This window comes from Agelaius tricolor, unplaced genomic scaffold, assembly GCF_023055355.1.
Source record: "Agelaius tricolor isolate 1412-34295 unplaced genomic scaffold, bAgeTri1.0.p SCAF_5, whole genome shotgun sequence".
NCBI classification, from domain to species: Eukaryota; Metazoa; Chordata; class Aves; order Passeriformes; family Icteridae; genus Agelaius; species Agelaius tricolor.
Genome location: NW_027269265.1, coordinates 51264609 through 51284287, shown reverse-complemented (window position 1 = coordinate 51284287; position 19679 = coordinate 51264609). Strand labels below are relative to the sequence as shown.

The following is a 19679-nucleotide window of genomic DNA, read 5'->3' as shown; positions in this document are numbered from 1 at the left end:
CTGAATTGCTTTGAGCTGACTGTTGTATCCTCTCCATAAAGATGCACAAAGCTGTGTGGGGGAATGGCAGCTGTTTTATTTAGCACCATGTTGCTGGTCAGAAATATTTTGAATCCCATGGAAAGGACAGATTGCACAGCAGAAGAGACAACTTGGAATATGATGCAGTGTAAAATCATTCTTTAAATAACACCATGGTTCGTTAGTTTAATGTGGATTTCTTGGGAGGACAGGGCTAATTTTGGACACTTCCAGCTACTTCCTCACTTGCACCCAGAGCCTGCTTGTTTGCCTACAAAGGCTGTGTCATGGCTTTCCCCTACATCCATGTAAATCACAGAGCAGGGCCACAACTTGGAAAACAGACAATGGTCATGAGGAGCAACTGGAAAATTCAAACTGGTGGTGTGCCCTCTGGGTTTTTTTGAAGCATCTATTTAGTGTGTGAAGCTGGACCAGTGAAGTGATGTTAGGGACTTGCCAATGTATGGCAGCTGAGAATCTTGACTATTAGTTCTATTCTGTAACATTATAACAACTAAAATAGCAGTCATTGGTTATTCTGCCTAATGCAAAGATTAAGCAAACAAGCAAGAAGCAATTCTCACCCAGATGAGGATGATTTGGATCTTTTAGTGGCTATAACAGTAGGTCTTGAGCTAGTGAACCACAGCAGAATTCTTATTATCCAGTGTACCAAGGAAAAAAGAGAGCTGGGGTTGTTAGAGAAGAATCTCAGCAGTTTTGTGTGTATAACTTCTTGGGAAAAACAAATAGGATATTATGACAATGTAAAAGAGTTGGAGAATTGAAATCTCATGGTTATAGTCACATTTTCTATGAAACTGGTGTGGTACAGAATCACTTGCAGGAGAAATTTTATTTTTGCCTTAACGCGGGCAGCTGTAGGTTTAAGAACGCTTATCAGGGTGGAAGGCTAAAGGGGTTAAGGAAATAAGGCATGACAGAGGTGACCTATGGGAACTTTCATTATTATATGGAGCCTTGATGAGTGAAATGAGAGGAATTGCTCTCCACCATGAAAGGCTGAAATGTCGAGGGAGCAACTGCAAATTAATCTATTAAGAATAAGTAGGAGGCTGAACAGTGTGACTCAAAAGGATGGAAATATATGGAATAAACTGCAGTGTAAAATCACCATGATTTCTAGACCCAGTTTTAAAGACATCCATCTACAACTTTTACAATGAAACAGGGATTTCTGTATGTGTGTATATGAGAGGCAAAGTTTAAGCAGATTAAATTGGTCTCTTTCTTTCAGGTACTCCCAATAATTGTAATGACCAGGCCTGAATGACAAGTTATGTTCTGATTTGTGTGGCTTTAACCAGAACAATGTGTCAGGAATTTTTCTGATTTTTCTTTTTTTTTATAAGACATACAAATAAAATGCCTCACAGGCAGTTTTCTGTGTGAAGGTTTTCCTGTTTTGCTGTGACATTTTTAACTGAATTTAGTGCTTGTAAAAGGTACTATGTGATGACATTGTGTAACTGAAAGCCTCTTTTTATTGACAGGTCATGAAAACTCAAGGCTGGAGAAATTTCTCTGTGTTGGACTGGAGAGTTACACCCCCCACAGCCTGAAGGAATGAACTTCCAGGAGGAAAAATGGTCCATATCAGTAAGTCCAATTTGATGTTAAATGTCGCTGCATGGTTGTTTTTAAAGAGCTCGTATCTGAAGGATGTGGAGAGAGGTGTGAAAAGTTACCCAACTGCCAGGACCACACATATTATTTTCTCTGTTCCCCAGCTGTGCTTACAACTTTCTGGAGTGTCAATGCTTTGTCCACTAGTGGCTGGAGCGAGGCTTGACCCAGGTTGCCAAGTGAATTTTGGTGGAGCTGATCCAGCAGCATGTCCCCAGCTCCCCTTGTGGTCCTTGGGAGGTGAGGTTCTGTTTGCTCAGTGCCAATCTTTAGGCCTCAATGTTAATCCTTTCACAAAGCTCATGTAGTTTCAGACTTCTACCTTTCCCAGCTTATTATAGCCCAGGAAGATGAGATGTGACTATGCTGAGATACAACCCCCAGTGATGGCACTTTATAATTCTGTATAACTGGAGGATTGCTATTGTAGGCAGAGAAAAAGGCAATAAAGCAGCATTGATATCCTGCCTGCCCTCTTACAGGAGTTATTGAATCAAACCTACCAGAACTGCCAGACAAACAATTTGCAGCTGCAGTCTGAAGCCTGACAATGACACAGGATCAAAAAGAAATAGTTGGAGTGCATGGGCTTGTGAACTCCTCTGCGACCCACCGCAGCAGGCTCCCTAGGATTGTTCTCCTCTTTCTGGTCCTTTGCCTGTACAATTCCTTCTCTTTCCCTCCCTTTTCTTCTTTCCCATTTTCTCTCCTACATCTTGCCATTTTCAGCTTTTCACACCTTTTCCCTTCCTTTTCATTCTCTCTCTCATTGCCTCACTATTTCCTTCTATTGCCTCCAATACACCTCTTGATTGTTTTTACTTTGCAACTTCAAGTGCTCTCCTGTGTTTCTCATGTCTCCATTTCCTCAGTTCTTTCTTGGTTTTGATTAATTTAGTTCCCACCTTCCTCAGTTTCCCATAGTCTTTCCTATTCTCCCTTCCTTGCTGTACCTTTTTTTGTGTTTCATTTCTCTTTTCATTTAGTTGTTGAAACCCATTGTTTCTTATTTTCCTGCCAGTTCTACTACCTTTCTTGAGCCATATTTAGCCAGAAGCTGAGCTCTATGCTGCTCTTACCCCTCAAATGGTGAGGATTTAAACATTTCCTGTGCACTAGGATTTCCAAAGTGCCAATCCAGCTCAGCTAAGGGGAACTGATGTGGTTTGGCTCTAATGTCTATGAAGAGAGATATTGCAAAAGCCAGCATAACAGTAGCACTGACCAATGCTCTTGGGCTCCTCACCCTGCTCTTGGAGTTGGACTCAAAGCTTATCAAATTAATGGGTTCTGGATCAGACCTGCAAGTAACAGCACCCTATCAGATTTCTGTCCTTTATTTCCATAGAAATCCCAGTGCTCTCGGTTTCTTCCAGTGTTTGCTTTGGCTCAGGACATTATGCTTGGTTTGGGTTTTTTTATCAAAATAATTATTCTAAAGTACATATAATATATGTAGGTGTCAATGAAAAGGGACCATACTATGAAATATATTCAAACTCATATATATGTATATATATCTATGTATAAAATTCCTAGTTTTTGGATGCTCATAGCAGTTATCTAGTATTTTGGGTAATCTTTTGTCATTTCCTTTCTTCTCTCCTAACCATTAGCCATTAGCTTTCTAAACTTTAGATGTTCAGCCATCTAAATGGGTAGCAGGATAGTATAAAAATCCTATTCTTAATAGGATTTTTGATAGTACAAAAATCCTATTTTTTTTTCTTTTTTACTTATCCTAAGTTACAAACTCAGTTTTTGGGGGTATTTTCAGTTAATTTGTTTTGGTTTTATATTCCTTCATTTACTTATTTTCTCTATTCCCTTTGCCCAACAACTCCAACATAGAAGCATTTTAATTTTCTCTTCATGACAGTATTTGAGGAGAGCTTATAGCATCCTTCCAGTACTTTAATACATGCTTACAAGAAGGGTGAGAAGGGATTTTTTCCAGTGGCAGAGAGTGAAAGGACAAGGGAGAATGGCTTCAAACTGGAGGAGAGTAGGTCTAGGTTAGATATTAGGAAGAAATTCTTTACTATGGAAGCAGTGGAGCACTGGAACAATTTGCCCAGAGAAGTTGTGGATGTCCCATCCCTGGAGGTGACCAAGGTTGCACAGGACTCTGAGCAACCTGGTCTAGTGACCTTTAAGGTCCCTTCCACCTCAAGTTGTGATGCACTGAGTATTACCCCACTTCCTTTCAAAAGGTGGTGGATCTTGCTGGTTATTTATATGTTCTATGAGAGCCCCACCATAAGGTGACTTCTTGAGGGGGGGCTGCTGCCAATGCCAGTTTCCCTCCTCCCCCCTGGAAGGCTCTGGAGCTGTCTGAGAAAGCAATTGGGGTGCTCAGCATCCCATGGGTGACCATGAGCAGGCCTAGGAACCAAGTCAAGCCCTGATGTTGTTGACATGATGCCACTTTTCCTTCTGTAAAATTATGTCTAATAGGAGCATGAGAGAAACCCTTCCTTCCTCTTCTCTTTTCTCCCTTCTTCTGTCTTTCCAGCTACTGTTCCTGTGAAGTTCAGTGCTGGTGAAAATTGGAGAAAAACAGTTCCTGGCTAATCCAACCCTTTCTGCTCTGATTGGATTTTTCTCCTTGTGTCTGCTTCTTTATTTGATTTAAAACCTTCAACTCCTTGAAGGTTTTCCATTAAGATTTGGAGCACAGTTTGGAGTGGGGAGAGCAGTCAGAGCATTACCTAAAAAGTGCCAGTTTATTTTTAGCTAATGGAAGAGGGGGGCTGATTGGATTAGGCCGGTGATGTGAGTACCTGGTGCAGGCTGCTATCAACACATCAACAGTGGAAGGGTTAAGTACACTTTCTTTCACTTTCTGTCACTCACCCCTTTTGCCCTCTCCTGCTTTGCCTTTTCTCACCCAGTAAGTGACACTTGCAGCAGCAGCAGTGCAGATTCTTGGCCATGCTCTAGCACTGGAGTAAACCCTGCAGTCCCTCCTGCTGCTCTGCATTTGCTACCTGACAGCAGTGGATGCTCAGGAAGAACAAGGGGTAAACTTTTAAAGCTTCAGCCTGGGTTTTAGCCATGTGATGGCTATTAAAGCAATTGGGAGCCAGGTGGCTAAAATCCAGTGCAATTCTTTGTAATGGTACCCCTGAGAGTGCCCATCTCCTTTTAGCACTGCTATTGATTAGGCAATTCTTGACTTTGAAAAACAAAATTGGTGCGTGCATCAAGGTTCTTTTCCTCAATTTGGCCTGGTTTGAAACAAATCGTTCACCCTTGGCCATTATTGTAAGCAGCTTTAAGCTTTGGTAAATTTCAGTGTGATTTAAGTTTTCTCTCCCCCTTCTCTGTGGAGGGCTGTTGTTTACTCATCTTTGCCAGGACATCTCCGGAGTGCTTGGTCTTTACCCTCATCTCCCACATTGATCTTGTTGTCTTGTCCAGTGTGACTGTCCAAGCTCAGTAAAGTGCTGGGGGCTCTATTTAATGGCTGCACACAGTGCACAGCAGGCAGGACTGAGGCCAAGGGCTGTCTGGTTTTCAGGAGGTGCAGGGCATTTTACGAGGTGTAGACCATGTCATGTTCTAGCTTGTGGTCCAGCCCCTGCCTTTGAATGGGTGTGGAGCTCTTAGAGGGAGCACATAAATCCTGAGCAAGTTGCTCCTAAATTCAGAAACAATGAATAGTTGATGATTTCTAGGGGCTGAAGTGCCACACAAAGGTACGTGAATGTACACTTATGTTTGTGAGAAAGTGAAAATAATTGTGTAAAAAAAATATAAGGGACGCAGTTCCCCAACCCTCTTATGTTTTGCATTTCCCTTCCTTTATATTCCCCATTCCTCCTTATTTTTCTAAGGTGTAGGAAGATTTTTCAGCATGTTGTATCATTATTTGTGGAGAGACAGGACAGGTTCTGCATGAGGATGTGCCCTTTGCTTTGGGAGTTTAATGTATTACAGTAATTTATGTGGGTTTTCCCATCTGTTGCTTTTGGATGTTCTAGAGCATTCTTGTGAACTGTTGAGTAATGCTAAGCACTGCCACAAGTGCCTGGCATTTGATACGTTATTCCTGCAATAAAACCCAAAGCGAAAAAACTGGGCTGGACCTAGATGGAAAAAGCTCTCCAGCTAGTCTGGTGCTTCAGCAGCCAGGTAAATCTGTGTGAAGGCTCTAGAGCCTGCTGCTGCATCACTTTTCTCAGTGCTTCCCTTGTAGCCCCCTTACTGCTGTCAGTAACCAGGCCAGAGAAGGTGGTATTTAACATTTCTGTGTTGCCAGAAGACCTTTGTTGGGATGTTTGGGTGTGGGGTGAGATGTAAAAAATGGAATTGGAGATGGAAAGGAAATTCAGAAACACTGGCTTCAGAAAAACAACTGTTTCTTATTCCTGTTTCTGTTCAAACTAGGAGAAAGCAGCTCCTCAGGTGTCACAGTAAACTTAGGAAGTCCACCACCCCCTTGCCAAAGAATGTTGATTTAGGAGCCCCAGGAGCAGTTTTATAAGATATCCCTGTCTGTGTTGAGCTGGGAGGTTGTCACAGCCCAAAACATTCTGCTTGAACAAGCTGTTGTATTCCAATGAGAAGTTGTTCCATCCGAAAATTCACAGTCAGTTCTACTGAAAATTCAACTCATCATGAGCTTAGTTTGAAATATGATGCCAAGATTACATGGACAGCATTGCTGTTGGACTGAGGAGCTCCAAGAAAAGGAAAAGTGTGCACCACCTCTCCTATTCCAGTCAAGTTCAATGGAAGTTTTTCTGAAAGGATATTTTTAGAAATCCTAGCAGAATGAAAAATTCCAAAAATCTGTTAAAAAATATCTATATATATATGTAGATATAATGAAATGATACCGAGCACAAATAGTGCAGAAACATGAATATTGAAAGCTCCAAGGCAGATTGCTGAAGCCTGTGTAAAAATACGTGCACCTTTGGTGGTGGAGGCCTTGCCAAACTAATTAATGGAGCATATGCAAATGTTCTACTTTGCAAACATACTTTGTGTTTCATTAGATTCTCAGAAATCAGCATAGGGAATCTGAAGGAAAAGGTATTTGATCTTTAATTTTTTGTTGTTGCAGGAAAACACATCCCTATGTTGTTTTACATTCACAGCTGATGTTATGTCACAAAGTCTGATATTTGTAAAGAGTTTTATATTTGCATTAAAACCTCCTCTGTTTTATTTGAGGTTTCTCAGCCACACATCTGAACCTGGTGGCTTTCCACAAGTATTTTGAGTGGAAGTAGCTTCTGTGCATAGAACTAAACCAGATATTCCCCATGTAGGTAGCTCTTACCACAAGGAAGGTACTGGAGACATGAAAATGCTGAAGGGCAGAAGGGGGGAGCTCCTTCTCCCAGAGTTCACTGAGTGGACTCATGATCTGTGACTCTCACTCTCTTCTGCCAAGTTATTTCTGTTTTACAGACCAAGACAGAGGGCCAAAGGGGTTGGGTGAACAGAGCTGTGCTTTGATGGGGAGAGAGGAGAATGTGCTGTCTTCAAATGGCTTCTGATTATTTTGAGCTGTGCTGTCCTTTTGAGCCAAATCACCAGTGGGTTTTCCAGACTGGGGAAAGCAGCAGGGATCAGTAGTGAAAGGAAGGAATTAATACCAAATTTGGTTCTACCCATGGTGTAATCCTCTTTCTTTGGAAAGAACAAACATGGTTCCATTGCCTTTCCTGAGCATAGGAAAGATTCTATGGTTAATCTATTTGCTATCAGAACTTAAGCATCCCTGAGCCAACTTTCTTGTCTGCACCTGTCTGTAATTTTTGAGGGTTTTTTTTTTTTCCCCCCAGTCTAGGTGTGTCTGAAATCCTTTGTCCTGTCTGTTTCAGCCTTGCAATGCCAGTTTGGAAGGTAGCCTTTGGTTCAATTGCTGCTTAAAATGTCTTGTGATCTCTTTGTTTTGGTTAATGGCTCTGGTTGCTTCATTTCTTAAAGGACCTTACTTTTTCCTATATCTTAAATAATGGGCTGTAAATGTGTCCAAAGATCTAAGCATGGCTTCATTAACTCCTTCACAGGAAAACGTTTAAGTATGTTAAAGTATTAATTACAATATAAAAGTGAGAAACAGTTGTGTCCTGATATCCTTTAGCTAAGATAAAACATTGCTGCTTCCCCTGACCTCGGCAGAGCAGCACCATTTAATGTCAAGAGAAGCTGTTGTCTATTAGCAGTCAGCAGTGTTGGCTCTTGACCATTGTTTTTCTTTCCCTTGCTCCCTATTAAAGCAGTTTTGGTCCACACATTCAAACACAGGCTGAGGAAAATTTATTTATTTATTTTTTCAGTTCTCTATATGGAAAATCTTGCAAGTAGGCATCACCTGCCTCTAGAACTGAAGTGACTGTATGTGACCAAAGGCTGCTCTTCTCTGTGCCAGTTTTTTATCCCTGGGCAGCAAAGTTCCTCAGTGACCTTTTTGGCATCATTTCACGGCATCAAAGAACAAGTGAGTCACAACCACTTTGCTCAAACTGGTTTCCTACCCTCCAATCTCAAAGCATTCCCAGTAACACAGGCTGGGGATGGTTCTTGATGTTTCTGTCAGCAGTTCTCCCCAGAAACCACAAATATAGCTCCCAGATTGATCCATAAAATTGAAGAGTTTTTCCAGAAATGCTGGGGGAAACACCTGGGACTTCTCATCCCCTCAGATGAGGAGCAAATGTACCAAGCTGTGTCAAACACTCGTGGCTTGGTTTTGCCAGGGGATAGTTCAGGTGGTTTTGTGCCTTCCAGCATTCCAGGGTTCCTCAAACCCTGGGAAGAGGAATGACAAAGCAAGGTGACAAGGCTGTGATACCAGACTAGTCCTGAGGCAGTGCCTGTGGAAGGAGTGTGTTTAAGAGAGGGGTGGTATCTCACAGCTTTTGTGCCATCCTGTGTGTGCATTTCCTTTTAGAGGGCCCAGGAGCTTCAGCTCAGTGTAGCAGGGTGCTCTGGGAGGCATCCATGAAAATGTCATCCCTGAAGCATGAGGGATATGTTTGAATGACACATTGCAGCTCTCAGTGGGGGAGTTTTAGTTTGTTTTCCTGTGGAATAGAATACCCAAGTACAGAATTAAATCAGCATTTGGAAAACATTCTGTCCCTCTCTACGCTGATTTTCCAGAGCTGCTTTTCACTGCATGCCTAGAAGGTCCCATTCAATTAGGAAATGTAGAAGTGCATGTACATGGTTTAAAGCAGTGCATGGGAGGCTGTTCTATTTTTCAAGCTCTTAAAAAATGTGACCACAGAGGATATCAACACAGATTTGTGGGATCATCTTAGAAAAGGTTGAATATAAAGTTTTGTTTGCAAATACATATACCATCAAAACTTGATTTAGCAATGCTGTTTACCATTTGATCAGATAAAAGAATATTAGCTCTTAAAAATGAGACACAAACTGAATTCCCTCTTCAATGCAGTATATAAAAAATTCCGTATTTCTCAGACCTCATATAGCTCTTTTCTGTCATCCAAACAGACACATGCAGAAGTTGCTTTTGAGCCCCTTCCCATGAGAGTAGTTTAAAACAGCAGAGGTCCTCGTGTAAAGGAGGTTTGAAATGCCTTGTGGTGATTTTTGCTTTTGTGGTTTGAATGGCCCTGCCTGCAGCTCTTCCCCTGCTCTGCTGCTGGAATCACTGACCAGCAGCCAGGCAGGGACCTCTGATGCTGTGCCCTGATGTGGGGAGGCAAAGCCACAGGCTGCTCTGCAAGGGCTGGTAGTGAGTATCTGGGACAGCAGTACCTTGAACTTGCACAGCCACATGCCCAGGGAACTGTCACCATCAGGACTGCAGCTTTGCAGTCAAATCAGAATAAACCTCTCGTTTCTTATTGTCTGGTGTATTGCAATGGAATAACACCAAGCTTGATCTAAAGTTCACTCCACTGGAGTGTTTTTCTTTTGGCTGCCCTGGGCTCTGAAAGAAACCAAATAAACAGCCTGTGAGCAAAATTGTAGAGAATGATCGACGCGCAACTGTCCTGCTGTGTTTGCCTCATGCCGTCAGTCATTATGAAAGCTGCATAATTCTGGAGCAGGACAGCAATTTCCACACAGTAAATTGCAGATCGTGTTTGCCAACCCACAAAAACCATCACAATATTTGCTTTGAAACTTCACAGTGCTATCAAGGGCAAATTCACTTTATCTGTACAAACGGACCCCTCGAGAAAGCTTAGATTGCACATGCGAGGAAGAGCAGGCAGAACTTGGCTCTGGGCACAAGAGAAGTAAATCTGGCTTCCTTCTGTGGTGGAAGTGGGAACAAGTAAGCACAAAGCTGGGGAGATACATAACTGCCAAGTTCCAGGGAGAAAATGTCAATGCAACTGAGATAATGGTTCTCTGGCTCCCCAGATTCGTACCTTGTTTGCCTTCCTACCCAGGTCCTTTGGTAAAAGCTGGAAAATCTGCTTTTTTGCAGGTTTCTCATGAAGCACAGCATCTTCCAGTGCCCCTCTGTGCTTCTGCAGATCAAATTTATCAATTTATCCATGGTGTGAGTGAACTTACCACTGCCAGAAACAGCCCCATTTTTTCAAGGTAGAGCCATCAAAAAACTAGTTTGCGTGCTTTATTGTTTTATTTGAGTTATCAAAGGAATTTAAAAGTTTATGTTATTATTCAGCATTGCAGACATCACCGAGTTTAGTCTCAGTTTTAGGTGGAAAGGTTTTTTTACATTCCACCACCTATCTTGATAGATTCTGTGTGTGCCAGAGGCAGTGGTCTTAACCCTGGATCAAAACCTAATCTCTCCTGCTTTTGTAAAACCTTTCCCTCTAATTCTCTCTCTAGCAAATTATATTCTGTTCTTTGCCCTTGAATAATTTTAAAATGTATAGAATAAAGTGTGAGTGTGGGGGTTCTGTTCCATTGAGTGATACCTGGTAATCAAAATACTGCATTCATATCTTGCTGCAATGATCTCATTCCTACTGGGACAGCACTCCTGCGAGCGCAGGCCCGTGTTGTGTTCATCCTGTTACAACCAGATAAACTCATAATGTAGACAGATAAGAGCTATACTCATTAATCTATTAATTGCCCATTGTCAGTTGTCAATATGTTTCGCTTGATGGGAAGCAGGAAGATTAGCTTGTATTGTGAGGATGTCTTTCTGTGCTCTGTATTACTATTATTTTATTTTGATGTGTGGCATGCTAGGAAATTACATTCAAGCTTGTGGTGTCTCACCCAAACAGAGTAGAGCTTGCTGCTCTTTGGGTTCCTGGAACCAGAAAAGTGCCATGCCCCAAAGAAAAAGCTTTACTTCAATCAGGGGACCCTGAAAGAGCTGTGACTGTGTTGAGTAACACGTTTTTTTTTTTTTTTATGATGGGCATTCAGGACACTCTTAAAATCAACACAGCCTGAGATACCCTGATTTCCCGGGGAAGCTGAAACTCTGTGGGGACTTCATTGTTCGCTGGAAATTTGAGAACTGATTTTGTCTGTGACTGGAGCTGCTGGAGCAAGATTTTATTATAATTGTGTGACCTTTAATACACCATGAAGAGGTTTCAACTTCTCTATTTTTCTAGCCTATAACAAATCAAATGTTTTACTATAATGTACAGTCACCAAGTTTACACCTTAAGAAGGGTGATTTTCAAGGGCTTATCTCTACAAAGAACAGTGGAGCAGAGACAGTTTCAAAAAAAAAAAAAGAAAGAAAAAAGAAGGGAGAGGAACATCATAGAAGCACTTTATAGACTTATTTGAATCACAGCTTTAAGTCATTTATATCACGGCCAAAAAGCCCATCCATGTGTGCATTTAATAATGATGGCCAATTCTGAATGAAGACTGGAAATTTTCCTCTCCGTGGCATGAAGCAAAAAAACCCCTCACCGTTTCTGAGTTGGTAACTTGACCTGTTTGAATTATTTTATTACTTGTGAAACTGTCAGCCAGGTGGCCAGTGTTTAAACTCCGAGGAAAGATCTGGGAATTGGTTTTTGTGGAGCTACCATGGTGAGGAGCAGCTGATGATTGGGCAGCTCGGGCATTTTCTAGGCACCCTTGGGCAGCTCTGTCTGACAAATATCAGCTCATCTGTGGGGCAGGGAATTTTGTGCCATCCATGCACAGGTGTTAAGGACACAGGCAGATTTCCTATATTGTCCAGTACATCTATTATTGGTAGTACATGCCTTAAGAACCCACCTTTCTTAATTTTTGCCAAGACAGAGTGAAAAATTTTACTACCTCAAGGCAGCCAAGATGTGTTCCCTCTTGCTGCAGTCACCCCAATAGGAATATAGGATATAGGATATAGGGATATAGGAATCCATTGGAATGGGAATTCCATAGGAATTTGCAGGATCCAGAACTCTCTGTTATGATTATCAAGGTTGGTCACATAGACCAGTGTTTAAACAGATGCATTTTCTCATGATGTGCGTATGGCACCAGGGTTTTATTTCAGATTTCCAAGGGGATAAAAAGCATAGCTGAAATCCACATGGGTCTTTCAATATCCAAAGAAATTCTGTTTTCTCTAGCTATTTTACTCTTCTGGGCTTTTTTCATTCTGTGAAACATTAAGGAGGAAAAATATATTTAAATTAAATGAAATTACACGAAGGAAGAATGGAAGAAAAAAAATTCCTTTTCACTGAAAATGTGCCAAACCCCTTTAAACTGAGGAAATTACTTTTCTCAAATATCATTAATGTTTTAACTTATTTTTTTGGAAAGCCAGAGGCATTACAATTTTACTCTTTCTCATCTCCTCTAACCTTCTTCAGAAGAGAAGGCATTTTGGAATCTGACACAAGAGCAGAAGGTAAAGTAGGAAAACCAGAAAAAGAATGAAGAGGAAAATCTCTGGCTAGCATTCAGATATCTGTATTCACTGGACACCAGTCAGATATTTGTATTCAGAACCTCAAAGGTAGCAAATGATAGAAAGGTGTGAATGGAAGTTTAATGCTTTGAAAACTTATTTAAGAGTAAATGTGATCCATTTAAATGCCTCCAAAATAGAAAAATTCAAAAATACGGAATTTTTTTACATCTTTCAATTTCAACAAACTATTTTACTTTTACATGAATATGGCTGAACCCAGGGTACCCTACAGATAAAATGCCTGTCATATCCTTTCCCTAAGTATTTCTTTACTGATGGGGACTGAATTGCAGAGATTAAATACTTCACTTCTGGTCCCACAGCAAACACATGGCAGAGTCTTGAAATGGAGCCAGCTGTCCCAAGTTTGAGATGAACCCCTAAGCCAAAATCTCTCTTCCTTATCATCCGTTGTTTCTCTTTCTTTCCAGTACCTCCTCTAAGCATTTATTCTGCTTTGTTCATGGAGATCAGTGGTCTCAGCTTGTTCCAAGCACCCTAGAATTTGATCCTTTATAGTTTTTTTTCCTTTGTACATTTCCTATACATTGAGCTGCTATCTTTGCATTTCTCCTTGCTCCCAGACCCCTCCCTACTGTGACGAAGGTGACAGCTTTGAGACCACAATGTTTTGTCATTTTTGACCTGCAGGATAGTGCACACCCCTTTTTAGCCCATGTCCCATTGTAAGTCATCCCCTTTTGATCCAGTCTCCATCCCCTTTTATTGACCAGCTCCCCTATTTCCACTAAATGTTTCAACGCTGCTGCCTGCTCCCTTTGTGCTTTGTTTAATTCACAATATTTCTGCAGCAGAACTGAGTCTGCCATCAGTTTGTTTAGGGAGCAGAAGACAAAGCCAGGCTGGTGCTGGTGCTGATGAATAGGTCACTGGTGACAGCAACCCGTGCTGCAGAAGTCAGCCCCCACTGACACTGTTTTCAGTCCACTTGAATGGAAGCTCCTGGGAGCCTTTCTTTCAAGAGCCCAGGGGTGAGGGAGGCAGGAAAAGGCAAAGAAAGGGAACAGAATAATTAGAGCAATAATGCTCCAGCTTTCTCAGTTGTGTGTGGATTGGCTAATCAAAATGAGCAGTACCTTGGGCACCTGTAGGCATGGCAGGTGAGCAGGTTGCTCCTTTTTCCCACTGTGGCCTCTGCAGTGGGGCACAGTGACTTGCTCTGTCTCGGGTTTTCTCTCTGTTGTTAGGTTAGGTGCTGTCACGTTTAGAAACAAGACTTTCTTAAGGCCTCACCCTTATTGAGTGAGGTGTAGCAATGATCAGGAAAGGAATTGATGCTGGTCTGGGCCTTCCAAGGAAGATAAAATCCAGTGCTACAGCTCTGGCTTCTCCCAGATGAGCTGAAACTACCTCTGTGGTGCCTCACTGCAAAGGCAGGATAAGAGAGAGAGGTGCTGGGAATGCACATAGCAAGCCCCATCTTCCAGTGCTTCTAGAACACACATCACTTGCACTGAGACAGATTCTAATTATAAAATTTGGGTTTTTTACTATCCAAATGAAGACCATTCTATTTAGACACAATTGGAAACAGCAGCCATCTTTGTCAGAGGGTTGTGAGGCTCAAACTATAGGGCAGAACCATTTGAGTTATAGGTACAGGAAATGATGGCTGTAATGAACGTTGGTTGAATGGGCAAGACTGGTGAAACAGCACTTTATTAATCAGCAAGCCAGTTTCTCAAAATGTAGTGGGCAAGTAGTTTGAATAGGCTTGCAAGAGACATCCAGAAATTCCAACAGAAATGCAAAAAAAAGGTAGATACTGAAACATTTAAAATCTAACCTTTAAATGTAAAGTAATAGATTTTCTTGAAGACTTCCAGACATTTAAATCTTTGTTCACAGATTAAATAGCATAAATACTTGGGGGAGATGGGCTTTTCCAATTCAAATAGCAAATGCATTTTATGAAAAAAAAAAAAAAATTCCTGGATGTAATTTTAACATAGACAAAGAGGGTGAGAAACACCAGCGCAGGAGTAAAGGGGCCAACATAAATTTGTTTCTGCTTCTGCATTACATGTAACTAAAAGTGGTCAAAAGTGGTAGAAATTACCACTGAATAATTTTTGTGATTTTTTTTTCTGAATATCTCTGATTGGTCAGAAGAAAACCTAATCACACAGAATATAAAAGTGTATGTGCATATTTCTTTTATACTCTGCTCCAAGTTTTGCATAGGCTGTTTACTTTAGGGAGTTAATTTTCAAATAACTTTTTTCACATTCTGCAAAACTTTTGAGGCCTCATAGTAAATTTCACGTAGCTGAACCTTTATGGCAAGAAGCTTTTTATTTAGTTTGCATTTATGAAGAATATGGTCTGCTTGTTTTATTCAGTGGATGTCTATTTCTGTTAGCAAAACATTCAAAGACTGTGATGACAGGGATGCCAACAATCAGAGGAGGGAAGGCACTAAGTTTTGGAATATAGCATAACTTCCAAATCAGCAAGCTGATTTTGAGAAATTATTAATGTTTTGATGCTATGCCAGCTGTAAACAGAGTTTAAAAGTGATCATTGCTAGGATGGGTTGGTTTCTCTTTGAGCCTCCTTTTCTCCAGGCTAAACACTCCCAGCTTGCTCAGCTGCTCCTCACAGGACTTGTGCTCCCAACCCCTCCCCAGCTTCATTGCTCTGTTTTGGACTCTCTCCAGCCCCTCAATGTCTTTCTTGTAGCGAGGGGCCCAGACTGAACACATGGAGGTTTATTTAGAAATTGCTTCAGGGAATCTAACCTGGGTCTTAATTGCTCTCTGTGATCTGTTATAGGTTTCCCAGCTCCTGTGGTTTGTCCAAGCTAGTGGGACTTTTGGGGAGTAGATTAATTTTTGAGAAATTATTCTACTTAAATGGTTTCAAGCTCTTGAAAGTATCAGATATATGTTTGTATAGTTTGGTACAAAATCTTCTGATTTTAGGTTCAAAAAGAGGTTAGAAAATGTGTAAAATTGCGGTCAAGTGGGAGTGCAACGATCCAAAGATGTTGAAACAATATATTTGATAAAAATGATCAAATTGAGTAGCCTTCTAACTTTTAGTTATGAACATTTTAAAGATTTTAAAGTGGTTTTAGCGCAGATTTGGGACTGGAAAAATATAGAACCTGAAAAAAAATTCAGAAGGAGAAAAAACTGTTTCTGTTTGATTTCTCATTATTTATGCCACTATATTTATTATAGAATATTACCATTCTAATTTGTGGTATTTTACACTTCTTTACATTGCAGTAAGGCAAATACAACCCTATAAATATGGATAAGAATGCAGAATCTCTTGTAGAATTGGGACCCAATGATATCATAGGAATAACTGAAAAGGAAACAAATGCTTCTATATATTTTCCAACATTTTATAGCCTTCTGGTTTTATCAGACTGAGTGGGAGTTGTATGACCATTTAGTTTCACATAGGAAATATTTTTTCTTATGTCAAAATCCTTAAAATTCTTGTTTGGAAAGGAGGAAATCTGGACTGCTCTCATGAACTGGCAACTAACCCAGAATTTTCACAAAATGATCACTATTGAACATTTGATGGAAAAGTTTATTTACATGTGAAATATGAAGGCAACTTGAAAGTCTGTCTCTAAGAGCCCTTTTTGCTGCTGGCACATCACCTACACAGTAAAAATTACTATTCTGCTATCGGCAGGGATTAACACTCGCTCCTTCCACTTTGAAATATGCTTTTTGAAGTGTCCTACCAAATTAGGATACCTTGCAAGAAAACTTGGGAAAATATTCTATTGCAGATGATGATTTTGAATTCCAGGCACTTTATCTTACAATCCTTGATTCTGATTTCATAGTGCAATGATTATTATGTTTTCCACCCCCGTGGCAGCTCATTGTGCTGGTAATCACATTGCAGAAGTGTGAATTTGTAGGAGTACGTGCATAGCAAAGTTTGGAGCTCCAGGACCTTGATGAGGCTCCACTGTTCACAAATATCACAAATAAATAATTTCCTAAAAGTTCTGATATTTTTAGCTGGTGCCCTTCTGACACATAGTGCTTTCAAATCAGATTGATTGCCTCTCCAGAAAGGGCAGTGTAGGGATGATGGGTGCTTCAGCCTTTACCAGGGCATTCCTTTCTCTTTCAGGTTCTGATTGGGATGGTACATAACATTTTGTAGAGGTTAGACTCAGTTGGTTTATCAGTGGGCTCAACACAGCACTGAGAGAGAACAGGCACCAGCTTTGTCTGCGCATTGTTGATGTCCAGAGACAGCTCAGCAGAGAAGCTGGATCTTTTTTGAAGGACAGTATTACCCCATTGCTTTCATGCAACTTACCCATCCTGCCTTCTTAATTTATATTCACAGAAGCCCCTTTTTTCATATTACAGTGGTGAAAGAACCCTAAGACAGCAGTTACCTACCCAGTAAAGCAGCTGAAGCATTGTATCTGCTTTTAGAAGTAACTTATCAGGCAGGAGTGAGGAGAAACCAAAACCCCAGGTCCTGCACCACTGGGCACAGGCCTCCCTTAAATGTTCTGTACATCAGCAGGGGTGGCTAAAAGCTAGAAAATTCTGTAAGAAAGCTATTAACAGCATGATGGGCAAAGCAGTGTGTTCTAGAGGAACCTGCTGACCTAAAGGAGCAAAGATGAGGTTCTGCTGAAATTTAAAAGCAATGAACTAAGGTGAGAATTCCTTTGGAAAACTACATCTGTGTTTAACTGAGGGTATGTGGATGCACAGCTCCACAGCTGTAAAATTACTCAGGTACTGTGAGCATTCAGCAAGCACACTTTATTACCTCAAATCTACATTTACAGGTATGCAGTAAAACTTGAGCATTAAACCAACACCATCAAGTTGTTTTACAGAGCTCCAGAAGTGAGATAACCTTAGGAGTTCTGCCACCCATCTGCACAGCTCTGAGCTTCTTCCACTGGAGCTAATTTAGAAATGTTGGCAATCTTGGTCCTATTAAACAGAGTTTCATGGGCTTTCAGACGACTGGAGCATTCTTTGTGGCTGGAAATAAAATTTGCAGAAGTTAATTTTCTTAAATGCACACCCAGTGTGAGTTGGTGTCTCATGGCAGAAAGGTACAATGCAGCAAGGGAAATAATTTCTTCTGCTGCCCCCTTGATTTTTCACTAAGAGAAGCACAGCTGTGCTGAATAAGAGAGGCAGCATTGCTACCAAGAGCTGGACAAGTAGGGAGCTGCCAGTAATGCACAATTTTTGCTGAAGTATAATAAAAGTACTCTGCCAGCTTATGGGATGTATCACAGCACTATTTTGTTAAAACAAGAAGTTGTTATTTTCGTTTATCACAGTAGCTCAGGTGTGTTTTGGTCTTCCTCTGTCTTTGTCATCCTTTCAATTTGCTGACTCCATTTAATTGCATCACAAAATTTGAAGAGGTTGGTACTTTTGTGTCACTCTTGAGTACTTCTGAAGGCTGCAGGAGTTTACTTTCTGCATTTTCAGTTCATTGAGCTGCAGATAGATGTTCTTTCTCATCTAAAACTCATCATTTCCTTACCATTGGAGAAAAAAAAAGGTACATTTAGGAAATTAGTGTGTGGCTTTTTCAATTTGTTCCACATACAACTGCTCATCAACAGTAGAGAAGCAAAAAATTGGCACACAGCTATGAGTGTGTGTTCAAATTAAAAGTGTGCTCTGCACATTTAGTCTGGTGCTGTGCAGTGATTACAGGAGGAAAGTACTTTTATCAGGCAACTAAAAGCACATTAATGCCAGGGAAAGCTGTTGCCACCTCCTACCTTCTTTGTAAGGCAGTAAATGAGGAGAGAAGCCACAGCAGAGGCACTGTGTGCAGGTTGTGCTTGGAGTGACTCCCCTCAGTCCTGAACACTTGGCTGGCATTAGTGGCCACAACTCTGGGGTCTCCACTCACCCCCTCCTGTTTTAAGGGCAGTGGAGTGTGAGCAGTAGCCTCACAAAACACCAATTGGATAGTGTTTGAAGAAAAACTAATTTGTTAATTATAATAATATTGGGAATCATAGAAACGTTAAAATTGGAAAAGACCTTTAAGGGCATCAAGTCCAAGAGTTGAAGCACAGGAAGCTGAAGAATGAAGATGCAAAGTAAAAGCCTGAAATTTCCCACCCAGACCCTGCAGTGATGATGGCAGGCTGTGGAGCAGGCCTTGGTTCTGAGGCAGGGAGGATTGCTTTGTAATTACTATGAGATAGCTGGAAATTCAGGGTGATTTCTGTGCTTTTGTAGCAGGTGGCAAATAAAATGTTTTAACTTCTTTCAGAATTTTTAGGAAGGTGAGGAGATTACTTTCTCATTAAATTTTTAGCCTGGGAAAGAGAGAAAAAAATTGAACCTAAGGAAATTATTTCACTTCATGTATTTTGAGGGTAAGTTTTCCATTCTGACTCTGTGTTTCACCTCAGTCTCTAGAATTTAAAAGGCAATTTTCACTTTTTTTCTGTTTTAAAAATACTGTGCGCTCTGCTTTCAAATATGGCCATGGTTAGCTTTTGTGCCACACAGTGCCAGAATCTCTCAGAGAAATGTGCTTGTTATAGAATAAGATGTGCATTTTTTTTTATTTTAGGCTACCATGTAAGCCATGAACTAAATCTCTGCCTGCCTTTCCTGCACCCCCAAAAGTGTCCCCACTGGGGTTACAGTATGGAGCAGCCTATTGTGGCTCCTTCACTTATGCAAAGAGGTCATGGATCATGGAGTCTGGAATATAAAAGGTGTAGGGCGCTCTGCATCTGCAAGGAGAGGATCAAAACAAATCTCCTTTATCTAATGCAGAACCTATTACTGAATCAAACATGGGGATGTGAAGGGTCCAAGTGTGTTTCAATAATCTGTGTTACAAACAGACTGTAATCTGCACAATTAAGCTCCTTGGAGTTGGCAGGATTTTGTGCAGTTGGCAGTTTTCCCCTTGAGTAAAGGTCAGAAAGAGGGGAGTGAATTAAGCAATGAGTAACTTTTTAGAGGTATTCTGTAATTCCATTGAACTTTAGAAATATTTTCTTCATTGTGCTGGTGTCTTTGGGGAAGAGTGAGTTGTGGGTCCTAATTTAAAAGCCTGCCTGTTCCGAGAGTAGGGGCAGGCTGCACAATAAACCAAGGAGGCAAAGGGAATAGGAAACCTCCCT

The 19679-nt window shown here is 40.9% G+C and overlaps 1 long non-coding RNA gene across 1 annotated transcript in view; it reads left to right on the top strand.

The window, feature by feature from the left end:
* Positions 1-19679, top strand: part of LOC139590364 (uncharacterized) — a 171941-nt gene that overhangs the window by 81503 nt on the left and 70759 nt on the right. The window contains exon 3 of the long non-coding RNA XR_011679320.1: positions 1539-1644. This is a non-coding gene — a long non-coding RNA (uncharacterized lncRNA). The remainder of the gene's footprint in view (positions 1-1538; positions 1645-19679) is intronic.